Genomic DNA, 17,046 nt, shown 5'->3' with positions numbered 1-17,046 from the left:
CAAAAATGGCGTTTTTTTTTTTTTAATTTCAGGAAGACGCCAATAGAAAAAGATCTGGAGGGGCAACTGGGTGGCTCTGTCGGCTATGTGTCTGACTCTTGATTTTGGCTCAGGTCATGATCTCATGGTTCGTGGGTTCAAGCCCCCATCACGTCGGGCTCTGCCCTGAAGCCTGCTTGGGATCCTCGCACTGCCTGTCTCTCTGCCCCTCCCCCATTTGTGCTTTCTCTCTCTCTCTCTCTCTCTCTCTCTCTCTCTCAAAATAAATAAATAAACTCAAGAAATAAAATAAAAAAATCTGGAATAGAAAAGTACAATTTCCAGTAACAACTAAACTACTGCATACTTAAGGACATCTAACAAAAGATTTGTAAAGTCCTTAAAGAGAAAAAATTTAAAATGTCATTGAAAGATTTATATGAAGATCTAAGTAAAGAAGGATATGTATGATCTTTTCAACTAATAAAGATTCAGGAAAACGAAAATGGCAGCTTGTCAAAGTAACCCGTAAACTCCATGGAGAATTTCAAAGGGCTTCCCCTTGCGCTCATCAGGGTGAGCTCAAGACCTACCTAAAGGAGTAAGGACAAAACTACCCCAAAACAAGTTTAAGATATTCATTGGGAAGTACTGTCCCTACTAGATATCAACACTTACTATGAATACGTGACAGTTAAAGCAATATGATCATGGTTTACATATCATATCTCTCATACACAGAGAAAAATCAACTAATTAGTACAGAATGGGGTGACAGAATCACAAATGCATGAAAATGGTATATACTTCAATGACATTACAAATCACAAGGAAAGAGCGGGAAACTATAAGAATGGGACAAGTGGCAATCTATATGGGGACAGATAATACCGAAGCCTTCTCTCACATCGTACAAAAATATGTGTATCTAGGTGGATCAAATCCCTAAATCAAAACAGCACCGCTCCTGAGGGATTCACAGGAGACTCTCACACCCCGAGGTGGGGGAGGATTCTTACTCCAGGTACAAAAGGAGAAGCAGAGGGAAACACTTGGTCGGATTTCCCTGCACGCAACATGGAAATCTTTGAGGGAGAAACAGAAACACACATAGAGATGCACTAAACAGAGTGAACATACCAGCCCCAAACTGGGAAAATATCTGCAGTGTATAAACCTAATAGATGTTTTGAATTCAGAAGGCATGGAGAACCTCCTGTCGATAAGGAAAGATAGTCCGTCTGTCTGAAAAGTGGGCAAAAGTTATGAATGAGCAATTTAGTCAAAGGTCTGATGAACATTAGAAAAAAGATGTTTAGCATCACCAGTAATTAGTGACTTCCAGAACAACACCGTACAGGGCATAAGCCACAGAACATAGGCCACAGGACATAAGCCACGGAACAAGAAAGGATGGTCATGAATCGGCAATAATAGGTGGGGCCTTAAGGGAGCCTGAGTGACCCATCAGTGAGTCATCCAAATGGTCCCCGTCACTGTGTCCTCGCGATGCTTTCCCCGCAGGCAGCTCACGACAGGAAAACTCCTTCCACGCGTCCAGATCCTAAGGGGGAACTCAAACTCTTCTCAGAACTATTTTCAAATTAACACACCCATTTGAAATCCTTGGAGTGATAAAGCCATTGAAGCTCCCCAGTCCTGGGGACGAAGGAGGAAGAGGAGCTCACATCTGTGGAGGATCTACAATATGTAGACATCCAGTTCCTTATTTTTTTTTAATTTTTTTAACGTTTTATTTATTTTTTGAGACAGAGAGAGACAGAGCTTGAACGGGGGAGGGGCAGAGAGAGAGAGAGACACAGAATCTGAAACAGGCTCCAGGCTCTGAGCTGTCAGCCCAGAGCCCGACGCGGGGCTCGAACTCATGGACCATGAGATCGTGACCTGAGCCGAAGTCGGACGCCCAACCGACTGAGCCACCCAGGCGCCCCTCCAGTTCCTTGTTTTTTGTTTGTTTCCCCCTTCTCCTTAAGAATTTCATCTTCATAGAAGCCTCTTACATAATAGCAATCACATTCTGAGACATCTTATATACTGTATAAGGAGACAAAGGCCCCGCTGTCTCTCCAAAGTTTTGTTTTCATCTTGTACATATACAATTTGCATTGTACTCCAGAAGATCTGCCTCCTTAAAAACTGTTTTTTAAATACTTGTCAAACGGTAACATTCACGCCCAAAGAAAGCGCATTCGGATCTCTCTGGCAGCGTCGTGATTTCAGGAGCGCACGCGCTGGTCTGGGAAGCGGGGAACCAACCTGGCCTCGCGTGTGACTGACCTCTGGCAGGTGGCTTACCATTCACAAAGCACTTTCACTGGGCCTGGCCGACGCAGAGGAAAACGACCCGCCCACCTCTGACATGGGGATAGTAGTTCCATCCTTCAGGGTTGCTTGGAAGACGGGGGGCGTAAGCATTCGGCGGGGTGTGCCTGACACACAGCAGTTTCATTTGTTATCATCTCCCCGTTGCTACAGGTAGAATTCGGTGTCTCAAGTGCAGTGACACACCCGAGGCCACACAGATAGTAAGGGGAAGTAGGAAGGTATAAAGTCGAAGGCTTCCGAAGGCAGGCCTCGTGCTCTTTCTATTGATATCTACCTTTTTTGGGTGTGCAAAAAGTATAAAATGATTCCCTGTATAAAAAAAGCAAAAACAAAAGCACCAAACAAAACAAACGAAAACGTTGGTGCTGTTGACTGTAATGTGAAAGGATGCCGTCCGCCCCAGTATCTACCCCTCTTCAAATTCTAACATTAGCCATTCTTTTCTTTGCCTAAACCATTTACCTCTCTTCGCCGGGAACGTCTGCACAGCTTGCTCCCTCGCTCTATTTCGATTTCTGTGCAATTGCCCCCCTGAGCAAAAGAGAGTTTGGCTTACGATGTATCAGTGACAGGGACGATCCGATGCGGCAGGAAGTAATGCTGATTTAAACCAAGAGTGTAGGCAGGATGTAGAACTCAGAGTCAGGAGGAAATCGGGGCCAGACTTCAAGCCATCTGACCTCTCACAGAAGCATCTTACTTAGCAGCAGGTGCACAAGAAATCGGGCTGCGGGTGAGGGGGTGGGAGTCGAGGACTTGCCAGGCAAGTTAAGCTTTGGAGAATCTCACTCTCGGGAGGACTGAATGTCCAGCAGGGAAGCAGAGGCAGGCAGCCCATGGTACAAACCCAGGGAATTTATCAGGAGGAGGGATAGGAGGGGCCAGAAAACATCAGCAGTTACATGTGCATAACTGGATCCACGGCAGCAAGACAAATTCTAGACTCCTCTGGGAGCTGGGTCCTTCATGCCACGGCCACCAAGCGCTCAGGACTTCCGTGGGCTTCAGCCCCTGAAGGAAACAACAATAGCAAAGGAGTTGGAACTTGCGTGTTAACAGAGGTCTGTGGTTTAGGTGATGCAGCTGAATAATATCGTCTGCAACCCTTAAGTTTGGCTTTTGTCATTCAGACGCACACACGCTCACAGACAGGCAGACACCTGCGTGTTTTCGCAAGCCTGGATGAGAGGTTTGTTGCCCCATTTCATTAAATGCAACAAATATTTAACAAATGCCAGAGATATGATATGATTCTTGGCACCGTGAAGAAGTAAGCTCACACAGAGCGTCTTTGCCGGGAGGAGAAGCTGACGAGAAACACACAGACAAGTATTAAAAAACAGCTTGGATGGTACTGAGCCCACGCGGAAGGCGTAGCGGGGATGGGCAGCCAGCACAGCAACGGGTGCGGTTGGTACGGTAGAGAGATGGAGATGGGAAAGGGGAAGAGCCAAATGTGCGCAGAGGACTGGGGACAAGAAGGCAAGCCCACGGCTTCACAGGGAACGCGGCTCCAGAAGAGAGGACGGGACGTGCAGGCACCTGGTCAAGAGTGTTTCCAGAACATTCCAGGGGGTTAAAATCGGCGTGGATGGGTGGGTGGGAGGGGACAAGGGGAAGAAAGAATGGAGAGGAAGCCAGAGAGGAAGAGTTAGACGAGCTCCCGAAGGCCCCGTAAGCAACTTGCTCTCTGGAATTAGACGGTTCCACGCGGTGGATGTGGCCCATGTCTTCAAGCACATCTCTCCGGCTGCCTGAGAATATGCCGAGGCGCAGTCAGGACGGAAGCCACACGGCCGGTTCACGGGCTGCTGTGACGCAGGTGACAGGTGCGGGTGCCCGGGTCTGGGCGCGTGCCGGTGACGAGTCTAAGGAGCGATGGGGCATCAGACAGGTTTGATTTGTACCAGATGGGACTTACAGAGAGGGTGGATGTGGAGGGTCCAAGAGGAGTTAAGGGAAGCAGCTGGGTGTTTGGACTGAGCAGCGAGAAGGATGTCAGAGGAGCAGGTGTGGAGTGTGTCGGGGGTCCGGGAATTTGCATTTTGAAGTGTGAACTTGAGACATCTGTGGGAGCTTCAAGGGCGTCCTTTCAGGGGCGCAGGCAGAGTCCCAGGAGAATGCTAGTCTGGAGAGACCAGTTTGTGAGTCATTAGCATATGCATAGCAGGAGTTAGAGCCAAGTGGGGGGGGGGGGGGCACTCCCTCTGGGAGGGTTTGAAAACCAGGACGAGGTCTTTTTTTTTTTTTAATATGAAATTTATTGTCGACTTGGTTTCCATACAACACCCAGTGCTCATCCCAGCAGGTGCCCTCCTCACCGCCCACCCCCCACCCTCCTCTCCCTCCCACCCCCCATCAACCCTCAGTTTGTTATCAGTTTTTAAGAGTCTCTTAGGACGAGGTCTTAAGAGGGGACAGTTCTTGAGATAAAGGGACCAAGCCACTCACGTTTCTGAATATGCCAGGCAAGACCGTTTCTGAATATGCCAGGCAAGACGAGGCCTACAGAAATGCCAGGCTGGCAGTGTGGCCTCCCTGGGTGCCGTTAACGAGGGCGAACTTGAGGGAGAGGCAGAGAGATGAGGGAGGAGATTAGCAAACCCAGTGTTTGGACTGCAAAGGGGCCAGCAAATGTGCTGGAAGCAGGAGGGAGATGTGGGGTTGAGAGGCTCCTTTCTGGGTCTGCTTGCTTTCCCAGCCAGGGAGACATGGCAGATGTTTTCACGCCACTGAGAAGGATCTGGCAGGGGTAGGAAATCAGAGGTGCAGAAGACCGGAGTGAAAACTGCTTCAGGAAGCGATACCTCAGAAGGGTTCCTGTTTGATACACACCCTGTGTAAAGGAGGCCCGCCCGCTGTTTTCCCTGTGTGGCACCTGCCGGGCGAGAGCGGTGGTCTCCATCCTCACTCCAGGATTTCCGAATCCCCCAAGGATTTCAGGCCATGCCAACCTGCCTCCTAAGGCTGACAGCAATATAGTCAGACAGACGTAGAGGCAATTTACATATACGCGTTTCACCCGGGAAATCATAGCCTCCCTAAAGCGTCTACATCCTCGACCGTAAAGCGGGGAAAATGCTATCAACCTGCACTGAAGGATACCATTGGAATCGGATGAGTCCGTGCAGGTCCAGACCGTGTACTAGAGTCTGTGGGGGAGCAGCCATTCAATCAAAGTGAGCCATCAGTACCAACGCGACGGAAGTAGGTATATAGTAGCGATATTCCTGTGACAAATAACAGTTTTACCTGGGGTGGGGGGGTGGTGATAACCTGGATTCCAGACTTCAAAGAGACTGTGGGTGGATATCCTTTGAAAATGCTTTCCCCTGGGCCCCTGGGTGGCTCAGTCGGTTAAGCGTCCGACTCTTGATCCAGTTCCAGGTCACGATCTCACAGTTCATGGGATCGAGCCCCGAGTCAGACTCTGCACTGACTTGGAGCCAGCTTGAGATTCCCTCTCTCCCCCTCTCTCTGCTCCTCCTCCGTTGCTGGTGTGTGTGTGTGTGTGTGTGTGTGTGCGCGTGCCTGCATGTGTGCCTGCATGTGCTGTCTCCCAAAATAAATAAACTTTACAAAAAATGTTGGGGTGCCCGGGTGGCTCCATGGGTTATGTGTCTGACTTGATTCTGGCTCAGATCATGATCTCATGGTTCGTGGGATCAGCCCTGCGTTGGGCTCTGTGCTGACAGCATGGAGACTGCTTGCAATTCTCTCTCTCTCTTTCAAAATAAATAAACAAACATGAACAAGATGCTTCCCCGAAGGACAGAGACAAGAGGACTTCGGGGAGGTGGGTGCACGGGCGGGGGGGACAGAGAGGCTGTGCTGGCTGCAAGGGCGTGGTGGTGGTGAGAGTGACAAAGAAACGGCCTTGAAGTTGCTCCAGTCACCCAGTGGGCAAGACCGGAGCTTCACGCTCTGGTCAGGAAGATGGGGCCTCGAGCTGCGTGCTGACAGACGTTCTTTTTTTTTTTTTTTTTAATTTTTTTTTCAACGTTTTTATTTATTTTTGGGACAGAGAGAGACAGAGCACGAACGGGGGAGGGGCAGAAAGAGAGGGAGACACAGAATCAGAAACAGGCTCCAGGCTCCGAGCCATCAGCCCAGAGCCCGATGCGGGACTCGAACTCACGGACCGCGAGATCGTGACCTGGCTGAAGTTGGACGCTTAACCGACTGCGCCACCCAGGTACCCCTGGACAGACATTCTTTATTGAGAGACTTCCAGGCGCTATGCAGGATTTGAGTCACGTCAGCTGGATCACTGGGTCACAGCCTGGGGACCCCGCCAGGGGCACCGTGGCATAAAGGGCACTGTCACTAATCGACTGGTAGGGAAACCGCTGGGGAGGCTGAGGCTTAAGAGGGACAACACAGGCTCAGGGACACCAGGTGACACAGCCTCGAGGGACGGTAAAACAGAAGTAAACCCGCCCTTTGAAGCCTATGCCCACCACACCCCTCACCGCTAGGCAGCCTGGCACTCAGCTCGACTCTCCACCAGCGGGGAAGGAGGCAAAAGTCTCCAACCGTTGGAGATTCCGCTGCGAACAAGGGTCTGCTCGGCAACGTTTTGTTTTATCTAAAACAAAAAAAATTTTTTGGTACCGTGTGATGTTTTTAAAGATGTGCAACGGGATGATTTAGTGCACATATACAAAGCAGCTTTAGAAGGGACTATGAACCTTGCTGATCGCTGGGAAGGCTGAAGGGCAGTCAAGTCAAAGGCAGAGGAAACCCACCCCTGTGCCTCCATCACCTCCCCTCCCCCACGCCTTCAAGGACGCGCCACACCAGGCAGCAAAGCTCCACGCGGGCTCAGCGCTTCTGCGCCACACCCAGGATGTGGAGACCCGCCTGCCGTGAGACCTGTGAGTCCTGACGTCACCTCCGGGGCAGGGATCCCATCTTGTCATTGCTGCTGTCCCCCAAACCCAGACCCGTCTGAAACCAGCTGCATCAGCCGGCCCGAAGCCCCGCGTGGAGCCTGGCTCGCCTGGCGACCTCCAAACCAGGCCTCCCTCGGAAGGAAGGGACTGGCAAGCCTTCGCCCCCCGGGGGTGTGCTTCCCGAGTGGGACAGGGCTGGAGAGCTTGGCTTCTGAATGCAGAGGTGAACTTCCTACATGCGAAGTATGAAAAGAGGTTGGCCATGGCCATCCACGAGCACGGCAGGTGTCTGCTATAAAGCCATAATGAGGGGGGTCATTACAGAGAAAGGGGGGTGCGAGAGTCCTTGGGGGTGGGCCCCTGTGAGGTATGCAAAGGCAGGTGTTTAATGGAGCCCATGACCCGGACTCCTGATGATGACTCCAGCGGCAGGTGATGGTGGAGAACAGGGCGAGAGCCAGGACGGGGCCAGCGAGTGAGGAGACGGTGGGCCTACAGGCCCCCGTGGCTGGGACAGTAAGCCATCGGGCCCAGGAGGAAGCGTAGGCCAGGGGGACTTCCGGAGGCCCTGAAGGCCAGAGTTTCAAGAAGGACGAGGTTGAGACCTAGCAAACCCTTCCAGGGAAGAGTCGCTCCATAATTGTTCTTTTCCTCCGCATCTCCTCCCTCCTTCCGTGATTCCGTCTGGTTTGCCCTGCTCATGCCGGCTCACCGTGCACTGACCGGCAGCAGGGAAAGGTCAGCCTGAGAGGAGACCCTGACGCTTTCCCGGCCTTTGCATCCCACACGTTTGCCCGAGTTCTCAGGGCCTGTTCTTCGCGAGCTTGGGACCGCGTGTTTGCGGCGTGTGGTCGCCATTCTGTTCCCCCCGGCCACCTCCTCCCAGGCCTTTCCCCGCATCCCCGGACCCCAGCACACTAAGCTCCAGGCCGCCCTGAGCCCGCGTGGCCCCCTCCATCCATCTCGCCGTCCTGCATCCCACTAGTTCCCACTCCACTCCTTGAGTTTCGCTCAAACCCTGCCGGCCTCACTCTGGCTTGACTGCGCCTCCCGTTCATCCGCACACACCCGGGACGTCTCCAATGGCAATAGCGTGCAAAGAAGCACCCGGGCGCTGGCCGCACGCCGCACGCGTGAAACGTCCTGCCGCACCCCCAACCGTGCGACCTGGGGCCAGTCTCTTAACCTAGAGCACCGAATCCACGCAGGTGCTCTCGACCGTACAGAGTCGATGCACTTAAAGCACTGAGCCGAGTGACTGAGGGCCCACGGCTCTCGGCAGATGCAGTCCATTACCAATAATCAGCATCATCACGCCATCATATCGATGCACCGATTTATGCGGCCTGATGTCTTGTCTGCCTTATTCACCGAAATGTAAACCCTGGGGGGGGGCAGCAACTGAATCCATTCTGTTGAAAAACAAAAGTAAAAAAAGAAAATCATCACAGGGGCTAGACTATCTTAAGACTTCAATGCAAATTTGTGAAATATGTGATTCCCATGTACTCCGTGTAAAAAATAACCCCGTTTGCAGAGGACCAAGCGTCCCTGCCACCAGAAAACACAAGGCGTGCGGTCACAAGGTCACACTGGCCTTTTCCACCCAGGGGCAGGATGACGAATCCAACCTCAGCAAATCCGGGATCAGCGACGATCTGGGCCTCTCTTACCTTCGCCTCCTGACCCCTCCTGTGCGTGAAGTCTATACCGCCCACCCACCCCCCCAGCGGGCGAGGCGCCAGCCCCACGGTCTTGTGCAGCTCTGCCCTCCTCCTTGGGCCCCCACATCTGGCCAATACCATTCACACGAACAGCTATCAACATGGCCGGTGAGGGTGGGGGTGACGGCAGCCGGAAAAATATTTATTTTTCATAAATAAAAACGATCATCCTACCTGACGCTAAGTTCTCCTTTAAACACCCCCGGGGAAGCCCGTCTGAAGGAACCATCCGGTGCTGAGACAAGAACAGAGGGAGCAGCATGGTGATTCGGGTATTTAAATCCCAACATTCATATTAATCATGCATTAATGGATTTTTAATGGTGATAATCTGTCACGCCATTTGTGTGTTACGAAAGGCAACCCCAGGCTTCTCCGTCCTTCTGGAGACTCGAGTTTTGAACTTGACAAGGGACAAGTCGCACAGACAGACGTCTGCAGGGCCAAAAGGTCCTTGATCCCTAAGGTTTTCTGCACCATCAGAAACTTCCCAGCTTTCTCTGGCTCCTCTATTTCTGTTACCGCTGAGGGAAAACAGAAACGATGTACTGAGTGAATCCCGCCTGCGGTAAGAGGGGAGAGCGGCCCTCACCAGGACATCAGGAGGGCGGGAAGAGGGGACGAGACAGAAAAAAGCGTCGGGTCGTTGTGACACGATCAGCCTTCGCTGACCATCGCGGGGGACAGAAGTGGCTCCGGCAGATGGAGTCGCGTCTGTGTAGGTGCAGCACGCAAGTTGTGTCTCTGACGCCTGGACCCTCCATACCCTGGCCCTGAGGCCAGGATGTTTTTTTTTTATGGGCGGAGGTGTGCAGGCACTGGGAGCCTGGTGTCCGATGGGTCATGACATCAAGGGCTCGACCTACACCTTCAGCCTGGTTTATCCCAATTCAGTCCCAAAGCATACACCTCCCACGAGGCAAATGCTGTTCCTCTGCCCAGCCCCCAGGTCAATGACGCTGTGCTGTTCAAATACCCCCAGGTCAATGACGCTGTGCGGCTTGTTTCCTACGTATTGTTGGCTAAAAGTAGCTTTTCTAAGTCGCCTGGGTGGCTCGGTCGGTTGAACGTCCGGCTTCAGTTCAGGCCATGATCTCCCAGTTCGTGGGTTCGAGCCCCGGGTCGGGCTCTGTGCTGACGGCTTGGAACCTGGAGCCTGCTTTGATTCTGTGTCTCCCTGTCTCTCTCAGCCCCTCCCCTGCTCTCTCTCTCTCTCTCTGTCAAATAAATAGACATTAAACATTTTTTAATAAAAGTAAATAAAAAAATAAAAGTAGCCGTTCTTCAGTTTATCTCCATTCTCAAGCTGGGTTTTCGTCCATCATCCAACCCACTCCGTCTCTCTTCCCACCTCTGTCTTTCAGTCACAGAAAAGACAGCATCCTTCTTGAGAAAACCTGCTAAGGATTGTCACTCACATTCAAGATGGACCCGCTTTCCATAGCACCCTCTGGCCTGAGTGACCAGCTATTTCCGAGCCATTCATCTAGGTGCTTTCAAGTATATTTCAATCAATATTCCTAACGGCCGTGCAAAGTAAGCGATATTACTATCCCCGCTTTCTAGATGAGGTGATCGCGGTTTAGGTGACGTGAACAGGGTGGAAACGGGGTCTGATCTCCGGAGCACCTGCTGCTAAAGGTTACACAACACTGCCGCCCGGTGGCAGCGTGCAGAAGTACAACTCGACCCACCAGGAACCAACCTCCAGGAGGAGGTGGGAGACCCAGAGGTGGGTCTGGCTTAAAGAGGCCCCTCTTGGGGGCCGTGAGTCCAGCCCCGCTATATGCAGGTTTCCCTGCTCAGTCTCGCTATCCGGGTCTCCCTTAAGAAGACACTTCCTGATTTCATCCCTTCGCGCTCAGGACAGCTAATGCAACCCAAAACACAGGGCCGCTCAGCTTGGTTATTCAAATCCTGCAGCAGCCTGGACAAAGGCATTTCCCTGAGCCTCTGAATCACCAGATCACGACGGGGACTGGCCGGAGGCTGCAGCCGGAGCCCACGACCACAGCACTGGTTCTGGCTGCCCGCGGGGGGAGCCAGAGGAAGCTGCCCTGTCCCCGCCCTGGAAGCCGCCGGCAGCCAGGGGTCTAGTGGAAACGCAAAGTCCCAGCCTCCCCGACTCCAGGGATCCCAGGGAGCTCGGCCGAGGCCCCTGTCCCAGCTGCACCGCCGTCCACCTTCGCCCTCCGCCCGGTCTGCCCCCCCGTGCCTCCTTCCAGGGGTCGCGAGCACACCTGCCCAGAGCCCTCCTCCAGCAAATCTCGTCTGCTTCTTGGGGAACCGGCCCGAGACAATATTCAGCTCTGGTTCCGCGGCGTTTACAGAAACCGCCTCCTAAAATAAAGCCAGGACCGCAGCAGGAAGGCGCTTGCCACAAGGGCACGCACCAGAAGGTGGAAATAACACGAGTCGCGGACCGCGGGGGATGAGCCCTTGTCCTGCAGCGCTAGAAGCGGGCGGTGGGTTCACATTCGATGACGTGGTAATGGCCTTCGTGCCACCTGACTTGGTTGGCTGACCTCCAGTTTTTTAATCTCTCAGTGAAAGGGTCTCGTTACGTGTTTTCTGTGACCACCCCAGGCCGAGTCCAAAACTGTACCTTAAATCTGCACGGGGAAAACTCTGTCTTTCCTAGAAGGTTGTGTGAAGGTTGTGTGTTCGTTTTGTTTTGGCCTTGAGCTGAGGATCCGGCGTCCCCTGCTGTGATTAGGGACTCGGGCTTTCTGCCAGTGCCAGCATGGGACACGGGTAAGGCAAGGCTCAACTCTAGGAAACCCCTGGGGCAGTGACTTTTGATCTTCCTTGGGGGGGGAGGTTCTCTTTTCAGTGGATACTAAACACGTTCGCCAGGAAACAGTCTATTCAACCACATAGGCATGAAGGGTCTCGGCCTCAAAGCCTCCAGCTCTTCTGGAATAGTTTCCCACTAACCTTCCTTCCTTCTAGTTTCTTCTTCAATTCGAAACGCGGGCTGTGAAAGCAGCAAAGACGAATTGGTTAAGTGAGACATCTCGTTCTGAATCTTAAGGTTTGTAGAACTCGGCTTGCGACGTCCTGAGCAAAGGGTGAACTTAGGAAGGAAGGGGGGGGGAAGTAAAAGATAAAGTAATGTAAGAAATACAGTAGAAAGAAATTATGAGATAAACGTTAAATTTGCTACATTCGGCCAGTCTTGGCCTCACAGGTGCGAAGGACAGAAAAGCCGTTCTCCAAAGGGATTATTTCCGTGGGTGGCTGCGGGACCCCCGAAAAAAGCAGGGCAGAGTCAGTTCACGGTAAGACCGTGTTTCCATTTTCACGTGATAGGCTGGGTTCCTTCCCACTGTGCCCTCTGGGGAAGCGGAGGAGGAGGTCTCGTGATCCCTGAAGATTCCCAAGTTACAAGAGCGCCCTGTATGCTTGAGGGCAGATGGCAGGTCACCGAGGACAATGAATAAAACTACACACTTATAAGATACAATCATTGCACGTAACCTCATTATCTCTGTACGGGGAGCAATCTGTAGGAGGGTGTGAATCAAGGCAGACGGCCCAAGGTTTCCTCTCTGGATTGCCTTTTATTTGGAAAGTACCTTAGGAGGCCAAAATGTAAAGAAAGCGTTAACCAGTGGGGTGTGTGTGTGTGTGTGTGTGTGTGCTGTTCATCGAAATACCTATAATTTCCAAACCAAAAGTGGCTTTGTCCCTCTCCATTGAAAAGTTCATCTTAAAGAGGTGGACCTTTAAACCCATCTCACCTGTAAAAATGTTCTGTCACAAAGGAGACTTCTATGGGACACATAGAACAGAAAGTGAACGGTGTCCCTGGAGTTTTGCGATATGATAGAGGCAGCGGGAGCAAAGAGGGTGCTTTGTCCAAAGACACACACGTCCTAAAGACACCCTTGCTTCTAACTCACAAACTAAGGAAGGAAACGACTGATGTGAAACCCCCAGATTGGTCTGGTCTTACAATGCATTAAAATAAAGATTCTCAAGAAGGGAGAGCAAATGATTATAGTCTGGCAATCCACTTGTCAGTATTTAACTTAGGAAACCCACATGTGAGCTCATACTTGAATAAATGGCTCTTCATCCTAACGTAATTTTTTAATGTTTATTTATTTTTTGAGAAAGAGAGAAATAGAGCATGAGCAGGGGAGAAGCAGACAGAGAGGGAGACACAGAATCGGAAGCAGGCTCCAGGCTCCCAGCTGTCAGCACAGAGCCCGATGCTGGGCTCAAACCCACGAACCATGAGATCATGACCTGAGCCGAAGTCAGATGCTTAACCGACGGAGCCACCCAGGTGCCCCCTAACACAACTCTAACAGTAAAATATGAAAACATGCCTGAACCCACAGAACTAAGAGACTAGCCACCAAAGTGGCCGTGGAAGAATGTGACACATGAGCTGATTTACTGTGTTGCGTTATTACAAGGTGACCTAAGTGTCATGAATATATGGGCAGCAAAGCCTTATTGCAGCTCATAGCAGTTTCAGCCCTAACAAAACACGCCCCACATGACATACTTTAGAGACTGGATCCCATTCTCTGCAGCCCGTCACCATCAGACAGGAGCAGGCAGGCGTTCTCTTCCGGGGGAGCAGAAGACGTGGGGGCTGGGGACACAGCCCATGTGGGGGATCTGAGAGGGAAGGGGTGCACCCTTATGCCATTTCGGGGATTCTCCAGGCCCAACCACATCCCCCCACGGAGGGCAACAATTCTGGTGTCCATGTCTAGCTGGAGAAACTAAGATGTGAAGAGATGACGTTCCCTGCCCAAGGTCACAAAGGTCTAGTAGCAGAATTAGAACTTGATCCCAAGTAGTCCTTCTCCGGGACCTGAAATCTTAACCAAATAGCAGTCTGCTTCTGCACAAATAAAATACTAGGAAGATGCTCAGACACACACACCCGCACACGCCCCCCGCCCCCATGTCATTCACAAATGGAAAAAATATTCGTGGAAGCATGTCTGATTCCACAGAGCGAAGCAGGTGACTTCAGCTCTCCTCCCGGCTAGAGAACCGTCAAAGTCCCCTGCATTTCCTGAGGGTCAGTGGAGTGACGGAGCCAGGCACGTCAGATTCTGGGGGGAGAGCTAGACTTCATCTTTGCAACAGATGACCTAGAAGAAAGTCAGTTCGTAATACTGATTAGTGAACTTGCAGGTGCTTGAAAAGGTGCACCTCTAGAGTTTTGATTAGTGGAGAGAAATCCATTTGGAAGAACAATTTGCAGAGGCTTGTCACCGGATTCTGTTCCGATCAAGCTGTTTGTGTTTCCCTTGGAGCCGCAGAAAATACTCAACACACATGTTTGAAAACACAAAGAAAGAAGGGAAGCTTGCCTGTGTTGGTTAGCACAGTAGAAGTCTCAAATAACCTAAAAGGACGAGAAAAAAAACCAGGCACCAGAAGTTGGCAAAATCCATTTTCATCAAGTGAAGTTATGGAACCTGATCTGTGTAAGTGCTTGTCTGACCGGAGGAACTGCGTTAACAGTTCGGTGCCTATTTCCATATGAAATAGACAGGAAGCGACACGCATAAATCCGTTTCAAGTGGATTGAAAACTTAAGAAAGAGCCATAACGCTTTTAGGAGAAGACATAAACCGGTAGCTTCACGGCAGTTGGGCAGTGACGGATCCAGAATGAAAACCACGGAAAAAGAAGTTGATAAATTATATGGCATTAAAATCGGCACCGTCTGTTAATTAAAACATGTCAGAGAAAGTGGGAAGACCCAGCCAGAAACTGGAAGAAGGGGTGTGCAGGCCCATAACGTACACAGAGGTCCCATAAATCTCGAAGAAGGCGGCCACGCAGCTCAACAGACAAATGAGCCAGGGGTGTGGGCGGCACAGGAGAAAACACAGCTGTGAGACTCACACATGAGCAGCCGTTCGACCTCAGTACAGGTCATCAAGGACATGAACGCGTAAACCATGGTGGGGCCGTATTTCCCCATCGGCAGAGACGCGAATACAGGTCTGACAAATCCAAATATGCTGAGGATGTGGCCACACGGAAAAGCTTGTAACTGCAGGCTGTAACACGTCCACACAGCGTGTTTGGAGCATATTGAGGTGTTATCTGTGAATTTGGGTTTTTTTTTTCCCAGTTTTATTAAGATATAGCTGACGGGGCGCCTGGGTGGCTCAGTTGGTGAAGCGTCCAACTCTTAATTTCAGCTCAGGTCGTGATCTCACAGTTCGTGAGTTCGAGTCCCGCATCGGGCTCTGCACTGACAGCATGGAGCCTGCCTGGGATTCTCTCTCGTCCTCTTTCTCTGTCCCTCCCCTGCTTTCTCTCTCTCTCTCTCTCTCTCTCTCTCTCTCTCCCTCAAAATAAATAAATACACTTAAAAAGATAAAATTGACATAGTATTTATAAGTTTAATGCATATGGCATGATGATTTGATAGTTGGATGTTTTGTGAAACGATCACCTCAATAGGTCTATAACATCCATCACCTCACATGGTTACGATTTTTTTTCCTTGTGATGAGAACTCCTAAGCTCTCTCTTAGCAACTTTCAGATGTACAATAGAGGATTGCGACCCATTGTCACCACGCTGGACGCTACATGCTCAGGAGGTTTTTATCTTGTCACGGCAAGTTTGACCACCTTCACCCAGTCCCCCCACCCCTGACTCCCCGCCTCTGGCAACCACACATCTGACCTCTATTACTAGGAGTTTGGCTTTTTTCAGATTCCACATGTAAGTGGGGTCAGATAATATTTCTTTCTCCGACTTATTGCAGTTAGCATAACGCCCTCCGGGTCCATCCTCAAATGGTAGAATGTCCTTCCACCGTGCATCTACACCGCATGTTTATGCATTCATCTACTGACAGACACTTGGGTTGTTTTCACGTCTTTGCTTTTGTGAAGAATGCAGCAACGAACACGGGGGTGCACGTACCTCTTCGGGACAGTGGTTTCCTCTCCTTTGGGTTTATACCCAGAAGTAGAATCACTGGCTCACGTGGTAGTTCTATTTTTAGTTTTTTGAGGACCCTCCGTACTGTTTTCCCCAGTGGCTGCACCAACTTACAAACCCACCAACAGTGCGTGAGGGTTCTCTTTTCTCCACATCCTCACCAACACTTGTAACCTCTTGTCTTTTTGATGATGCTAAGTGCCTGTTCAGGTTCTTTGCCCATTTTGAAATTGGAGTATGTGTTCTTTTGCTATTGAGTTGTATGAGCTCCTTATTTATTTTGGATAATAACCCTTATCAGATGTGTGGTTTACAAATATTCATTACGTATTAATTTTAAAGATACACCTATCCTCTGACGCTGCACTCCAAGTCCTAGGGAAGCTTTTTAGCAGTACTGTTTGTTAAAGAAAAAAAAAGTAAACAACAGTGGAATGGAGAAATAAACTGTGGTATATCCATACAGTGACATAGTGGAATATTATACAACTGTGAAAAGATCTGCAGTCACAATAATAACATGAATGAATCTTAGTGAGTTGTTGAAGAATATATGTAATATTATTCCATTTATTTATAGTCTAAAAATGTACAAATTCAATAATATTTATTGGTACAAAACTTCAAAGAAAAGCAGAGGGATCAAAACACAGAAAATTCAGGATAGTAGTTATTTCAGGGGAGCAGGAGGTAGGTGGGACTGGAGGGGCAACCGGGGAGCTTCAGAAATGAAGGTAATACTGTATTTTATAAATCAGGTGACAGGCACATAGATATTTTTTGTGCAGATATACCTTTTGCATCTTAAGCAAGTGCTGTGTGTATCTATGCAATATTTAACAATTTTGAAAAATCAAAGGTTTCGATACTTTTTTTTAGCATTGGTGGTATGGCACACCATAACACTCTCCTGCAGCTATTTAGAAAGGTTTTTGTTTTTGTTTTTGTTTTTTAACGTTTTTTATTCATTTTTGAGAGACAGAGCATAAATGGGGGAGGTGCAGAGAAAGAGGGAGACACAGAATCCAAAACAGGTTCCGGGCTCCGAGCTGTCAGCACAGAGCCGGATGCGGGACTTGAACCCTCGAACCCTGAGATCATGACCTGAGCCAAAGGCGGATGCTTAACCGACTGAGCCACCCAGGCACCCCAAGGTTTCAGTT

General features: G+C 50.3%; 2 long non-coding RNA genes across 2 annotated transcripts; both read right to left on the bottom strand.

Moving 5' to 3' along the window:
- Nucleotides 1-1,939: 1,939 nt before the first annotated feature.
- Nucleotides 1,940-5,758, bottom strand: LOC123382878. The gene is made up of 3 exons (XR_006591986.1): nt 5,161-5,758; nt 4,247-4,453; nt 1,940-3,336 (listed from the first exon to the last, which is right to left on the bottom strand). It is a non-coding gene; the product is annotated as an uncharacterized LOC123382878 (long non-coding RNA).
- Nucleotides 5,759-6,449: 691 nt separating this feature from the next.
- Nucleotides 6,450-12,188, bottom strand: LOC109495808. Its single transcript, XR_002739302.2, has 3 exons — nt 11,882-12,188; nt 9,119-9,179; nt 6,450-8,632 (listed from the first exon to the last, which is right to left on the bottom strand). It is a non-coding gene; the product is annotated as an uncharacterized LOC109495808 (long non-coding RNA).
- Nucleotides 12,189-17,046: the final 4,858 nt, after the last annotated feature.

The sequence above is a fragment of the Felis catus genome, chromosome F1 (genome assembly GCF_018350175.1).
Source record: "Felis catus isolate Fca126 chromosome F1, F.catus_Fca126_mat1.0, whole genome shotgun sequence".
NCBI classification, from domain to species: Eukaryota; Metazoa; Chordata; class Mammalia; order Carnivora; family Felidae; genus Felis; species Felis catus.
Note: the sequence above shows the minus strand (reverse complement) of the source record. Positions and strands in the feature narration are given on the sequence as shown.